Raw genomic sequence first — 15,771 nt, 5'->3', positions numbered from 1 at the left:
CAGATAACAGATAATGCATATGAGTATATGAGTGTGTATACTGAACACTTGAGATAGGGCTATTGTGCCTAAGAACTATCCAATCTTTGCTCACAGATTCCTAAATTGGTTTTCAGTGTATTTCAGGAGCTTCAGATAGCAAATTATTTTGATTCAAAGCTCTCTGAGATAAAATGGGCAATGGTGGTGTAGGGAGAATCTGTGATGTATGTACACATGAAAAATGTACCATTTGGTGATGGATTCACTGTGGTGCTGGTGTTTCTACTATCTGTGATTTTGCTCTTGTCTGTAGTATATTTTCCCATTTACTTCTAAGCAAATTATTTTGTTCCTGAAGAAGAAAAATAAAAAGGACTCCCTCTCTCCCACATATACTCACACATAAACATACATAATTGGGGGAAGAGAGGATGTGAAAAAAACAACATTCTTATTAACTTTTTTTCACATGTTAAAGTGCTTCTAAGCCAGGAAGCTTTATATGAGAAGTCCCAGGATATCACTGTAATGGATTCTTAATACACAGGTGCCTGGTTACTTGTTGGTATTATATTTTCCAAACTAGTAAAAGAGATTTTATAAGAAAGAAAATAGTTGTTTCTGGCAGTTTGTAGGAGGCTATGAATGATAGATCAAGTGTTTTGTTCTTACATCAGCGTTCTCACTGGTCTCCAGCTCAGAACAATATACTAAGGCATTATTTAATTTCTGTTCAAATCTAGATGCATAAATCTAAAAATCCTTCTAAAAGCTATATTGTTTTACTCTTCTTTTCAGCATATCTTTTCTATATGCAGCTGAGCTAAATATTAAGGCACATTAGTATTCTCATACAAATTGAGGATATTTAGAAATAATCACTTCTGAAGTTTTAGAAATTATTTATTCCTTATTACAAATCTCTATTGCTCTCTCTTTAAGATGATTTCTTAAAATGTGTCATTTTGGGAAGGCCTTGGATACAGCTAAATATGTAGGGGTTGCAGTCTGTTTCCACGTGTGTTCTAATAAACACAGATCCCATGGTTTCATTGATTTGTGTGACTTGAAAAAATTGTAGATTAGTGAAGTGTAAAGGGACAGATTAAAATAAATAAATGTAAGCAGAATTTTCAATGAAGTATTTCTTTAGGCTTTGATGTCCTAGAGTACAGTAAGAAACCCCAAGAAGTTTTTTTCCTTACCATGGCAACCTGGCCCCTGCCTCCGCTTTCCACTGAAACTGTTCTTGGCAAGGCCATGCCTGGCTCCCAACCCGTCAAATCCATTTTTCAGATGCCATTATTGGAATTCTATTGGATTTGATACTATTTGTTACTCTTAAAGATTAAGACTTTCTACTCTATTAGGTCCTCAGACACTATTCTGGTTCTACAGTATGCCTTACCACACGATTTATGTCTGTCTTTGCCATGTCTTACCCTGTCTAACTTCTTCATGAGCTCTTCCTGTGTCCACCATTAACAAGAGCTAGTTCTTAAGGTTATCTCCTCAGATCGCTTTTCTTTTTGTTCTATACCCTTGCCTTGCATTTTCTCATCTGCTAGAATTTCAACGTCCAGACACTGCTGTTATCCTTATATTGATTCTAGTCATCTTGGCTATACTTCACAATCATACCTACCTTCCTGATCAACTACCTGTGGAACATCTCTACCACGAAGTATCATAGAAATCTATAGTGCAGAGTATTAAGAAATGAATCAGTAAGCTTGGCCTCATTCTGAATCCTACCCTTTGTCCAAATTTACTTATCCTTCTGTATTTTCTAACTCAATACCACTATCATTCCAGTAAACCACGCTAGAAACCTGGAATATATTTTTGGCTTATTCTTTTCACATATCTCCCATACCTTATCAAATTTCCAGTTTGATTCAAGTTAAATGTGGTTGATTCTAATGCAATGTGCTCAGTGTTCTGAAATGATAGCAGGAAAGCTATGTGTGTCACGGAGGAGAAGAAAGAATTGTATCTTTACACAGCTTTTCATCTCTCCTTTCTATGTCTATCCTAGTTTAGGCCCTCAATGTTTCTTACTAGAATTAGTAAAATAGCTTCTTGTCCTTTTATTTTCAATGTTGTCTCACTCATAGGTATATCTGACCATGTCACTGGCCAGCTTAAAGCCCTTCAAAGGTTTCTCATCACCCATCAGGAAACACGAGGTCTTGATGAAAAGCTAAGCCAGATCCCCCTCTGCAACCTCATCTCTGAGCATCACTCTCCCTAATGTTCCACCAACTGTGACTACTTGAAGTTCATCATATTGAACACACTATGTCTCATATTTATGACCTGCTCATGTTTTCTCCTCTAATTAGTGTGCTCTTTCTCCCCACCCTTTCTCCTTCATCAATCAAAGACCCACCCGGCAATCTTCAATAAGACCTCTCCCATGACTCTCCCCTGAAACTTTATAAGGATCCCTCTTTCTTATTAGATGTTTCTTCTCTGTGTTTGTATTTCCATGGCTCTAAGATTATAGTTATATTTTGATAATTATTTTTTTATTCTTCATAGTAGATTATAGATTATAAGGTATTCATGAGCTGAGACCATATTTCAGCCATTTTTTATTCTTGGCATCTACGATAGTAGATTCATTCATTTCCTGATTTACTAATACATGTATTCATTAAGTATTTTGTATTGAATATATAAAAAGATGCAGTAGAGTCCTGCTCTCAAAGAGCTCACAGTCCACTGGAAAAGTAGAAAAGTGTGTAAGTGACTCCAATACAATGTGATATGCTTTATGGAATGGTATCTAGAAAGCTATGTAGTGCAGAGAAGAAAAATTTAATTTTTGTTTCCTTTATTAGATGTGTGAGAGTATAGAAATGGCATAAAATAAAAGTACAGAAATGATAAAGTAAGCCAATGTGTTAAAAATCTTTATAGGTGATTGTATGATTTATTTCTCTCTCTCCCCCTTTCTCCTTAGTTCATTTCAATGTGATTTATAATCACAGTCAGTTAATAACTCAATGAAGCCCTAAAATTTTAAGGTAAATAGGAGAAAAAGAGACGGAAATGGTTAACAAATTTTCTCTATGACATTCTCCTAGTCTTCATCATTCTTAATGGGCCAATAAATTATACGATCATTTTAAATCTTTTGGGAACAAACATTAATTCAATTATCTTTCCCGTATCAACTACAGAAAAGGAGGACTGTGCAGATATGTGGCAGAATCCAGAATGAAAAAGACATTGTTTCTGATTCCATTTAAGGCATTTTTTTCATGTGCTGCATATTATAAGACTTATACATAAATAATTTCATTTTGATTCAGATCTGTGGCAAATTCCATAAGAGAAGCACTGATACAATGCTTTTCCAGCAATAAAGTAGAATGATTCAAGAACTGGTGACTGGGAACTGCACTATCTTTGGTTCTCAACCTAGCTCACCTTTTTAGTGGGTTTATTTTGTTTTGCTTTGTTTAGCTTGGACAAGCTATATAGCATTTTCAAGTTTGGGTTGTAATATAGGCAACATTATATGTATGTCAAGTTTTTGTTATAAGGATTAATGAAAGTACCTACAGTGAGACAGACAGAAAGCAAGGACTTAATACATGTCAGCTGTTACTATCATTATTAATGCTATCAAGGACTAACATGCTTTGAATACTTACCTAAGCATTGCGTATGTTTATTATTGTGAAGGCTAAATATTTTAATCTGGAAATTCTGCCAATCTTTGATACTTTCAGCTATTTCAGATTTTAGTAATTTTTGATAATGAATACAGAAAAACTATATACACATATACATATATCTATGTGTGTGTATGTATGTGTGTACATGTATACATGTATTTCTGGTTTCCAATGGTCTTTACAAAAATATTATTATTCTTTATGTCATAGTATCTACAAGAAATAGCTTATTATAGAACTCAACCTACAAAATCTTAGATCTGTTGGTATTAGTAAGGATCTTGATTATAGCAAATTAGATAAATAATAGTGTTTCAATGAGCCAGAGAAGATGAAGCCCTAATTTATAAGATGCTGAATATAGTCTACCTAGATGAGCCACCTTTCTTATTCCCCTAGCTAATGTTTCTGGCTTGGCTGCCTATAATGCCTTAAATATAGAGTAATTGCATAGTTTTCTTCAATGTAACACATACAAAGCTAAGCTTAGAAACTATATGGTTCCCCCTCTTACTATGACTTAATCATTGAGCGAATAAATTGATCAACTTTGGCTCAGCATGGTTCATAATGGTTGGTTAACTGTTAACAAATGAACATTTGTTGAGTTGGTTAAAAACTTGAGTAAAGTATTGGCACAAGAAACTCCACAGTAACTGCCAATACCAGACAACAACATTGGTATGTGAAATAACTGTTTCTAGTAACTGATGACATATATTAAGTGACATGATTTCCATTCAGAGATTGATATCCATTCTAGCTGGGAAAATTTAAGAAGTATATAATTTAACTCTTAAAATAGATCTGATCTTAGAAAGACATTCATAGGCAAAGGAGAGGAGAGAATGAAAGTCTGAAATAAGCGGTACTTTTGTCACAGGATATGTTACACAAGCATCACTTTTAAAAATGTCAGGTTTTGTGAATTCTAAAACAGCATTATTAAGTATTTAATGATTTTCTTCTTCTAAAGACAAAAATCAAATGCCCTTTCAGTGCATGGATTTGCAGTACTTGTTCATTTGTGTGTAACATTTCATGCCTATCACTCAGGTTTCCCTAGTTTTTTTCTAATCTTAGAAATAACAAAACCAAACCAAATCAAGCAGGGTTGTTTAATTAGTTACTTTTGTATCTGAAGATACCTCTTGGAGATTGACACTTCCATGTTTTTCACCTAGTAGCTTGTCAGTTTCTGAGAATTGAATGCCATCTCATTTCAAAATGTTCTGAAAATAAAAACAAATGTGCCTTTACTTTGCAAATGTTCATATATTTATTGTATTTGAGAAAGTTATTGATCAACTTATTTCTAAATTTTGTAAAAATTAATTGCATATTCTTATGCCTGACTTTAAGAGAGAATAGAACTTCAGTATTTTCTTAGAAACTGTTAAATATCCTTGACTAAATGCTTACGAATCCAGAATATAACATATGTTTCACTGCTTTGATCTGAATACTAGTAAATAGAGATACTGGAAATGTGGGAATATAACTATTGGTCACCTCTAGGTACTAACTTTCCCGAAGCTAAAGAATTCTACTAAACAGTATATTTATACCAAATCTAACAATCTATTTATCCAGTCCTTTTTTATTACAGAGTTTTCAATTTCTTAATAAACATAACAGCAATAGTTTCATCATCATCATTTGATTGATTCCTATCCAGATACCATTATTCAAAACATCTGCTCAAATTTTTCATTGATTGTTTCCCTGTTGCACAATAATATAAGAAAAGTAGTTCAGAAAAAATAGATAGGGTTCCATGATAAAATAAATTTTGGATATGCTGCTGTTACCTACTGCTTTTGAAAATTCACAAAGCATACTGCTATATTCTAGGCTTTGATGAGTTCTATAAAAAAGAAACCTATTTAACCTTGTTCTACCCCAAATGTTCTAAAATAATTTGACAATAGACCATTAACTAACATATCCTGGAAAAGCAGTAATCTGTAAAAGACACTTTGGGAAATAATGCTATATTTCCCAAATTGCATGTTTCAAAGATATAATTGTCACAAGAACCAATAATTCAATTAGTATCAAAGCTTTCCTATAATTTTTTATTTTAATGGTCTCCTTTGGTAGAGATCAAAGTTCAACCAAAAAAATGTGTATTAATCCCTGCTTCTAGAGAGACTGGATTCAACCATGCAAGTTTTTATTTTACAGCTGGCACCATAACTAGGCCTTCTATAGGCCCTTTCTACTTTTTCATAAGGATAGCTTATATTGAATGATTGAGTATATGCGAAGATCAGTAAATGCCAAGGGTATATACCCATTGTCTTACATCTTTTGGTGCTAAATTCCTGATCAGAAATGATGCTATCTAAGACACTCTAACATTGCATAAACATTGCTGGCAGAAGCATAGTAGGCAGGGAAGGCATATCCATATCGATAATAAGTATTGGTCCAGGAAGAACACATCTTCTTGGCAGTTGGAGTAAAAAAATAATGAACTGTGATGAAGTTCCCTTGAGTAATGATGGCATATCAGATTCAGCATTGATCTCTGCCTTTGGAAGACTGAGTACTCACCATCAACAGTAGTTGGATCAGCCACATTGTAGAAAAGTCCATTTTATTGAGCCCTTGCTTAACCTCCATTTCTACCATCACAATCACTTTGTTTCTGAGCCTTTGAAGAAGGACAAGAGTGTCCAAATAAAGTGATTTACACTCACAGAATGGCTCATCTACCTACCTAATTATTAAGGGGCTCTTCTAAAGCTGCTATACTTTGACAAACATGCATATGGGATGTAGATACACTTACAATCTGTTCCCATCCTGTGAGGCTCATTAATAAATCTCTTTTCAAGATTCCCTCTTTGTCAAATCTTCAATCTCATGATTTCTAAATCCCTGACCAACCTTTGGCAAAAAAGACACTGACATGCATTGCAGCCCTCCACTTCCAGCTGGGGCCATAATATCATGAGGCACCATCTTTAAACCACTTTTAAATAGGTTCTTCCTAGTACATATTTTAGGGGACTCTTCATAGGGGGAGAAAGAAGTGGCAATGCAGCAAGAGTAAGATCACCAAGTCTACAAACCACCTGTTTATAACACATGAGGGTGCCTTTTTTTAGGCCTGAATTGAGCCTGACTGTGTATGCACCACAGCCATTGGATGATAGAGTGCCACTGAACAGGCTTTAGCATTTGGTGGGCCTGATGACACCAGTTTATGGCGAGTAGCTCAGACTGCGTGATCATTTGCTTTCTCAAGTGCAGCCATTCAGTCTCCATCAAGATCGAGTTGTAATGATAATAGTAAACATGAATATGGTTTTCACTCTCTGCAGGGCACGTTCATAAGGACTTTATGCACATTAAATTCTTTAATCATCACAGTGACCCTATGAAGTAAGTACTATTATTGTTCCTGTTTCTCAGAGAGGAAATGTGGCACAAATAGTGTCATGTCCATTGTCACACAGCTAATAACAGAAGGACATAAGATTTAAACTGAGACAGTCTGGCTCCAAGGATTGCACTCTTAACTCCTCCCTGCACTATATCACCTCAGTTCTAAGCAAGGAGTTATTTTTTGAAAGCAAGTGGTTATTTGAAGAAAAAGGTATGACTTTGCTTTAAAATGCTCAAGGCCATTCTTGCGATTGTCTGTTAGGACTTTCCACAGTTTTCATACAGTGTTGTGTTCTGTCACAGTCACTTTGAGATGGGTTATGACCAAGTGGTATTAAATTACAAGTATCTGGGATCATTATGATCTCAAGCATCCCTTAAAAAAACCTTACAAATCAACTATCAAAAGTATTATAGCACTATATCAAAATGGCATTGCTTTGTAAGATCACATTACATATATTTCCTTCAGGCAATTTAAGTTGTCCATTACTTTCCATTACTGCTTATTTTATTAACAACCAATAGTTTTGATTTCATTAACTATAGCCTGCCATTTTGTCTTACTTCTCCGCTTCTGAGTTGAGAATAAAATACAACAAAGATCTGTTTCTATCAAAGGAAGACCTATTCATTTTTTAAAAATTTAAGATACTGCTCTTTAGTTAGTCTGCATTAAGGTGATGGAGACTGATGTGTGTCTCATACAAATATGAATTATTCTCAAACACTGGAGCATTACACACAGAGGGCTAATATTACTGCTTTAATTTTTGCCTTTGTCTTTAAAAGTCTTTTAGGACTCCTGTAAGCAAGACAAAAGAAGGAGAATTTCTTTACTTATGCAGGTTGCTTGAAGCCCTCTCCCTCAGGACCCAGAACAAACTTGATTTTTTGAATTCTGAGGATATGACCTGACCCTCTAAAATGTTTTCAAGAAGTTTAACTTTTTGATTTCTTTTTATTTCACAGCTTTCAGCAGATTGGTTTCAATAAGAATAAGAACATACAAAATCGTAGCCAAAACTATGAATTTGTGGGATTATCTCAGAAGTGCTTTTTAATCATAGATTTGCCCATCAGTTTATGGCCTTCCACAATGCCTGACCAATTAATGCTAAAACATTGCCTCCACCTTCAGTTCTGCCTTGGTCATTGAATCAGTCTCAACTAATATTTCACTGAGGACCAAACTGTAATACAGTTAATCTAATAAACTAATCACACATTATATGACAGGTTGCTGTGTATGTCTTTTTCACTGGATTTTAAGTTATTTGAAAGTAGAATCATGTCTGATTCACCTTTGAAATTCCCACTCTTTCTTACAGTGTGTTAGGCTGTAGTATTTAACATAAGTTCAATTTATGTTTATTGAATTAAGAGAGATTTGGAGACAAAATCCACATCTTTATAGGTCATTTTTGGTGACAGCAGAGGTGGTGATTTCAGGCCAATATTGGTGTCATTTAAAGAGAGCCCAAAACCTTCCATATGGACAGTTTTCCACTTGTCATATTGTCAATCAGGCCCAAGTGAAGATGAACATGGTGCTTGTTTGGCAATGTGACTCCAAACTCCGTTGTGATTTTGCTTCATAGAATTTTGGTTGGCAATTATCTCGGCAAACAGATTTTATAGAATCTCAGAGTGAAGATATGCATAAAACTTTTCTAGTATAGCATCATCTAACTTTTGTGGATCTCTTCTAAGATCTCATAAAAGAAAACAGGAGATAAATGATCCTTCCTGCCTTATCTGGTATTTAAACTTCTAGTTAAGCTTATGTTTAACCTCAGAAGAAAATTTATTTTTGCAAGATCAGTTATTAATTTCTTAATTTATACATCTACAATTTAATGGGCACCAATAGGTACTAGGTGCCTTGAGGAGCAGGATGGAAGTACAAATAATGAGACAAAAAGTTTCCTCCCTCTTTACTACCTCCGAGGAGATTTTGCTTTAGTAAGTGGTAGAATGTAAGTTTCTGGCTCTCAGTCTGCTAGAGTGATGGCATTAATTCTTGGATTGGATTTTTCCTTGAGCAAGGGGTAGGGAGAAGAGGACTGTGTTTTAGTAAAATGCTTTTGAACTTATGTGACCTACATAAAATCAATGGGAAATGAATGGCAGAGATATGTTTGTATGGAATTATTCTAAAACTCTATCCCAGAACCTCTTTTTCAGAATGTTATAAGCCAGACTAGTCCTCTGCACCCTTATTTTTATCAGAATAGGTTGCTAAAATGATAAGGCACAAAGCCATATGCTAATGCAACTTGATGTCCAATTAAATAGTCAGGTCTTATATAATTAAAGAAATTCTACTTATTTACAGAAATCTTTTTTGTGTTGGATCATTTTCTTCAGTTAATTTTTAGTCCTTTCCCACTAGTTCTAGGTTTAATATAAGCTTAACACATTTTATTGTTTGTGCTAATGAGGAAATGCTGGTTGCTTTGTGATAGGATATTGCTAAATTGTATATTTACTGTGTTACCACATCTCCCCTAACATACCTGAATGTCTTCTGAATGTTTGAGAAGCTACTTCTACCATTGGGACTATTATTGAAACATGTGTGCATCAGTTCCCCCTGTAAAACATGCCAAATCATAGATTTTCACAGATAATCTTTATTGTAAAAATATTATTTTATTATACTGTCATAAAGAGAGAATTAAGAGTATGAATTATCAGAAGAACACATCAAGGTTGAAGTTTCATGTTGGTAAAATATTGGTGTTCTTTTTCATATGATAGTATGGATATTATATTAATATTAAAATACTTCTCTATATATTTTGAAGCCTCATTATATACAAAAATTATTTTTATTAAAAAATAAGTTATTAGGTTTTACAAAATGAAACATTGACCCACTAGCCAATTACATTTGTATGATCAAGTCTAATAATAACAGAGCAGGATTGTAATTGAGGGGGGAAAAGCTCTTATTACCCAAACTGATTTTTTATAAAGTACTATAAATATGTGACCAAGTGCAAGCTCAGCTACTTACCACTTGCAAAAGCCAATAACAAGGATGAGGTGTAGTGAAAGGAAAATGACTAGCAGTGGGGAAATGGCCGGTACTCATGCCTCAAAGAAACCATTTCGAATCTTGGGCTGAGGGTTTAAAAAGGGAATTTGGTGTGAAGGGCATGCAGGAGTGGCAAGGAGGTGCTTGTTAGTGTGACTTGTCCTGATGACTGTCTCGAATTATTGCTTCCCCTGGTATAGGTCATCTCTTCAAAGGCTGTTTATTCATAGATTAACTGCAGCCATGAGGTAATCTCCTGATGGGAGTCCAGATTGTTTCAAAGCTCAGTCTCTGGATTCCTAAACAAGCACATAATTAGACAGGGGAAACTTGCAGAGTAGTGCCTGGTAGCAAGAAGGAGGGTAAAGGTCAGTATTTCTCCATTAAAAGCATAACAAGAAATGGGCAGGAAAATTTCAAAATGGGGAGCTGAAAAACAGAGCACAGTGAAAAGGAAAATAGGGGAAAAAATAGGAATCTAAGCTAGTAAGTGACAATTTCTCACACCAGAGTATTAGGAGCTAGTCTTTTTGAGACAGAAAGTAAAGAATTGAAGGTAAAGAGCTGCCAGAGAAGAGAAAGATCTGAGATCAGTTCCTGAAATCCAGCTGTATGCAAGAAACCTTACACCAATAAATGCTCTTGACTTTAAGCCCCTTTACTTTTTCCTCTGACATACAAGATTGGTTTTGTTCTATTCTGCCCATCAGCCAACTGCTGGAACCATATTTCCCCACAGACTTTTTTGTACTGAACTGAGTGATGGTGTATTTAGCAGTTGAAAATATGCTTGGAACCATTACATATTCCATGTTCTCAGTCCTCTGAGAGATCCTTCTCTCCCAGGGCAGATAGTTCTTTTAATTTCATTTGGATAGCCAAATTTCTTCCTGGATTATAGAATCCACATTAAAGTGGAAAGTCAGCATTGTGCTTTTCATGTTTCATGCCTTGTCTCACAAAGAATGTTGATAATTATTCTTAATCTTCTATTGTCATCATTATTCTTGTTGGAAATCGGTGGGAAACGGCACATGTTTACGTGCATACGAATCTAGTCCAGCCTTCTTGTGAAAACTCTGCTACCGAATGTTCATCTCAGGTTCATGTGCTATATTACAGTGGATAGATAAGTCAAAATAGAATACCTGTGATTAATTGGAGACAAAGGTCAGAGTGTTACTCTAATGGTCCAGGGAAGGACTAATCCTAGCTGTTAGTCTTTCAAGTTCATCATGGCCTTGCAGGGTTTTCTCTGTGACCTGAATAAAGATGCTATCACAGACGTGAATATCTTAATCCAGAACATCTGTACTTTTGTAGCAGTAAGGAACAGGGTTTGGTTTAATTGGTGCTTGGTTTTCTGAGTGATCTCAGTAATAGAATGGTCTACTATGACTTAGTTTCCCTTCTAAGGTTCTACAGACAGATTGTAAGCCATAAAGAGTTCATTTCTATTTCTCACATTTTGAATCTGTCATTAATGTAAGGTGGCACACAAAATAAAATCAATTAAAAGTAAAATTATTTGTCACTTTGTGCATTTAATATGTGTCTATATAAAAGGCTACCGGCTATTTTGTGACAATGACTAACTGGCACACTTAATTGCACATTCCTCTGAAAAGCCCTGTTCTGTCTGAAAGACTGTCACTGAGCATATTTATTCATGTGGAGACAGTTTTATAGAATATCAAACAGTAGGCTAGAACACCAGCTGTTGGGTGCCAGCCAAGTGCATAGAACTCATCTGTACTTTATTTGCTTTTTCTGTTTAGATTCATTAATTTCTCAGTTTACTATGTGAAATTTATCCCTCTTTCAAAGAATCATTTTAGTAGTTTTATTCCTCAACGGTGCATGGAATTTGGTCCTCTTTTTCTTTTAACATTTGAAGTTTTAGATCTCTAACTTTCTGTGGTTTCAAGTCTGATGGGATGTTAGTAATGGGAAGCTTCTGACTATAACCAGCAGCCAAAATAGTCATGATCTTGATGAGAGGCTCTATAGTTAGAAATCAGAGGCTTTTACTATCCTAGGGGTTTACTGAGTAAGGAAGTAAAAAGTTCCCTTTCTTTTCTTGTCTTCAAGTTTCCAGGCATGTTTCTTGAATTTTTATGGTGGCCATTGTGTTTTCTAGACTTCTACCCAGAGGCAAAGTGATGACGGAGTTGACCTCTAGACATCTCTTTCTGCTGAAACAGTAAGTTACTAAGAGAAACTTGATAGTGTTCTCATAACTTTAAATATTTCAAAATGTTTTCAAGAATTATTTTAATCTGCACAGATTTGATGGGATTTTGTTGATTTATGCTTGTCTTTATAATGCAGTTGATGCAGCATTAGTGGAATTTCGTTGTGCAGTAAATAGTTATGTTGATGAAGAAAGTGATTAAACTTAATTTCAACAAAATATTTAATTATATAATAGCATTTTCCCTGTTGGATGTTAATATAAACAAAATCTCCCCTAGTGTTGCGAGCTGAGAAATACATTACGAACGTATAACAAACAAGTTAAAAAAAAATTCTAAAAACAAATGCAAGAGAAGAGGTTGTTGAAAACCTATAGGTATATTTGACTTCAGTGTGTTGGTGATCCAGGAATGTTGAAGTTTGATTGTGGGTAGTTCGTGTGCCATCCATTAGTTTAATCATAAATAATATATAATAAAGTATATATAGCCAGCATAGGATATTCCCATTCATTCTTCCTATTCCAGGTCTTTCCCAGCAAAATTTCTAAGAATAGTTAAGAATTCAACTAAGAGTTTTAGTCCTATGTCCACAAAAGGTAAATATGTCTAACTTTGAATTTTATGGCAACCATGATTACATCTGAGTGATGACAATTCCATCCTTTATACCTGCGTGCAGAATTACAGGCTATGTACACATACAGCCCTTCTTATTCCCTTGCTCTATATAAGAAATGTAGAAAACTTATAGAAGACAGTAGATACAAATACCCCATGAAAAAAGCTAGGTCTTCTTTTGTTTTATAATTGCTTTGGGGATCTAGTGTTGTTTCTTGTATAGTTCTTTCTGGGGAGGCAAAAAAAGAAATGGGACCGCCTTAACTAATTTTAGATACTTGTTGATAAAAAGTTCTTCTATTTTGGGGAAGAATATAGGCTCATGGTTGATTTTTTTTTATCCAGATGATAAATGTTGAAAACATTCTTAACCTTTCTAAATAAATAGTATAACATACAAAAAAAAAAAAAAAGCTTCAATACACTAACCAGGCTGCCTAATTCAGTAGAAGTCCATGGGGGCTTGTTTCCTTTGGGAACACAGTTGTAGTAAGACTGCAGGCCTAGTCTTACATAACTATGTGACTGCTGTAAAGGCAGCTGTAGTCAAAGCTCTTGTCTACAACAAGTCTCAATTTCATCCCTACTGAAATAAGGCTAGTTCGCAAAGGTCTTCTATTTCTAAAATCTTATAACGTGCATAGCTTTTTGGCTAACTTGGTTTCAGCACTAAAAACATTGCAAAGTTGAGGGAACCTCTACTCATCCAACAAATGTTGAGTTTACTGTGTTGTACTATATGCCAAGCTTTATTTGAGGCACCACATATGCAGTGGTAAAGAAGAGGATGAGATCCCTGATCTCACAGAGGTAACATTTGAATAAAGGATAAAAATAATAAACATGTGAATGTATATTGTACAAGTGAATTACTGATTGTGTGATGTGCCATAAAGTTAACTGAGCAATGAGCAGAATACCTGGGGTAGATCACTTTAAACAAGGGCAATGAGAATGCCTATCAGAGGAAGGGTACTTTAGGATTATAAGGATGTGAATGAACTGAAGGAAGTGGATGCCCAGCAGAGGGAGTATGTGCGGAGCCTTAAAGGGTTAAATGTGCCTGGCATGTCTGGGAAACAGGAAGAAGCAATGTCCCTGAGATTCAGGAGCCCAGGGAGGGCAGGGTATGAAATAGAATGAAAGGTAGGCAGAAGCAGCATTACAGACAAGGCCAAGAATCCAGGCTGTGGCTAGGATTTAGGCTGTTGTTCTAAGAGCAGTGGTTAGCCACTGGGAGATTTCAAGTGTGGTAGTAATAGGCTCAGTATTAACTTTTCAACAGAAGTTAAAAAACTTCTTTGGCTTCTCTGTAGAGAACTCCTTCCTCACATTTTTATATTATACTACTTTTGGGCCCGATGACTTGTAGAGGTTTTAGTAAAATAGCTCTTAAATGTATTACTTTAGTCTGTTTTCTTTATACTGAAAGAGAAAGGGTTAAGTAAAGTTTACAAAAACCTAATACAGGAAGAAGAGCCAATAAAACAAATTGTATGAGGTGTGTGTGCGTGTGTTCAAGAACGGTTCTCTGCAGACATCTCTTTTTTTCTGAAGGGAGGGGAGTAGAGGGGCTCAGTAATTTTAGTAAGATCAAGGAGTATCTTCAACTCAGTTTTGATTTCTCAACTGAGTTCAGAACTACAGAATTTCACTCATGTCTTTTACTGTAAAAGGGCAGCATTAGACTTCCTAAAACTTAGAAGCACTCTATCTCATACCTTGAGCTTCAATTTTGCATGGTACTTCCTCAGTGTCTAAGTCGTTCGGGGACCCCAACTTCATTTGATCTGTGATAGTGGCCCCAGCAGAGGAGAATGCATTCACGTGCATACACATATACACACATGTAAATGTGGTCACACAAGCAGCTATTTTTTTTTAATCCCCCAAATTTTAAAAGTCAAGTTAAGTTTTATACATTCCTATAGGCTCACCATTTCTTCCTCTCTGGGCTCCAATAACTCCCCCTCCAATTACTTCCAGGCACCATGTATCGATGGAGTTTTATTCCCACTACTAGCCTAAAATAGAAAAGAGATAATGCAGGGTAAAATATAGGAGGGGAGCAGAAAAGATACCCTGAGTAGCCTTTATATTTTAAGACATATTTTAGGAACATGAACCTACTTTTTTGTTTATTTTTAAGGTTTCTGCTTAGGGTGGAGAGACAGATTTTGATTCTTCTCCCCAGCATGCTAATCCATCTGTGAAAATAACAAAAATGTCAAAGCACCACCCAAAAGCTATAAAGATAGGTAGCCAGGCTGAAATATATATAATAACTCTAAGTAAATAATAATAGTGGATAAGTAAACATATAGAAAATACTATTTCACACTGTATAGTAGACAAGGTCTGAAAATTTTTAAATTTTAGTCAATCAGAAGAGTGTTTGCAGTTTCCACAGGTTTGGCAGAGTATAGAAAAATATCTCTCATTACTAACCAAATTTTGAACTCTCCTCTCCACCCAAATTTCTTTTTTTTTTTTTTTTTTTGAGACAGAGTCTCACTCTGTTGCCCAGGCTAGAATGAGTGCCGTGGCATCAGCCTAGCTCACAGCAACCTCAAACTCCTGGGCTCAAGCGATCCTTCTGCCTCAGCCTCCCGAGTAGCTGGGACTACAGGCATGCGCCACCATGCCCGGCTAATTTTTTATATATATATTTTTTTACCTGTCCATATATTTCTTTCTATTTTTAGTAGAGATGAAGTCTCACTCTTGCTCAGGCTGGTCTCGAACTCCTGAGCTCCAACGATCCGCCCGCCTCGGCCTCCCAGAGTGCTAGGATTACAGGCGTGAGCCACCACACCCAGCCCCTCCATCCAAATTTCTTGGCACT

At 35.5% G+C, this 15,771-nt stretch overlaps 1 long non-coding RNA gene across 1 annotated transcript in view; it reads left to right on the top strand.

The window, feature by feature from the left end:
• LOC123636436 overlaps nt 1–12,314 on the top strand; it is a 259,288-nt gene extending 246,974 nt beyond the window's left edge. Inside the window, exon 3 of the long non-coding RNA XR_006734535.1 lies at nt 12,251–12,314. This is a non-coding gene — a long non-coding RNA (uncharacterized LOC123636436). The remainder of the gene's footprint in view (nt 1–12,250) is intronic.
• The last annotated feature ends 3,457 nt before the right edge of the window (nt 12,315–15,771 follow it).

The sequence above is a fragment of the Lemur catta genome, chromosome 4, assembly GCF_020740605.2.
Source record: "Lemur catta isolate mLemCat1 chromosome 4, mLemCat1.pri, whole genome shotgun sequence".
In the NCBI taxonomy this organism is placed as follows: domain Eukaryota; kingdom Metazoa; phylum Chordata; class Mammalia; order Primates; family Lemuridae; genus Lemur; species Lemur catta.
Note: the sequence above shows the minus strand (reverse complement) of the source record. Positions and strands in the feature narration are given on the sequence as shown.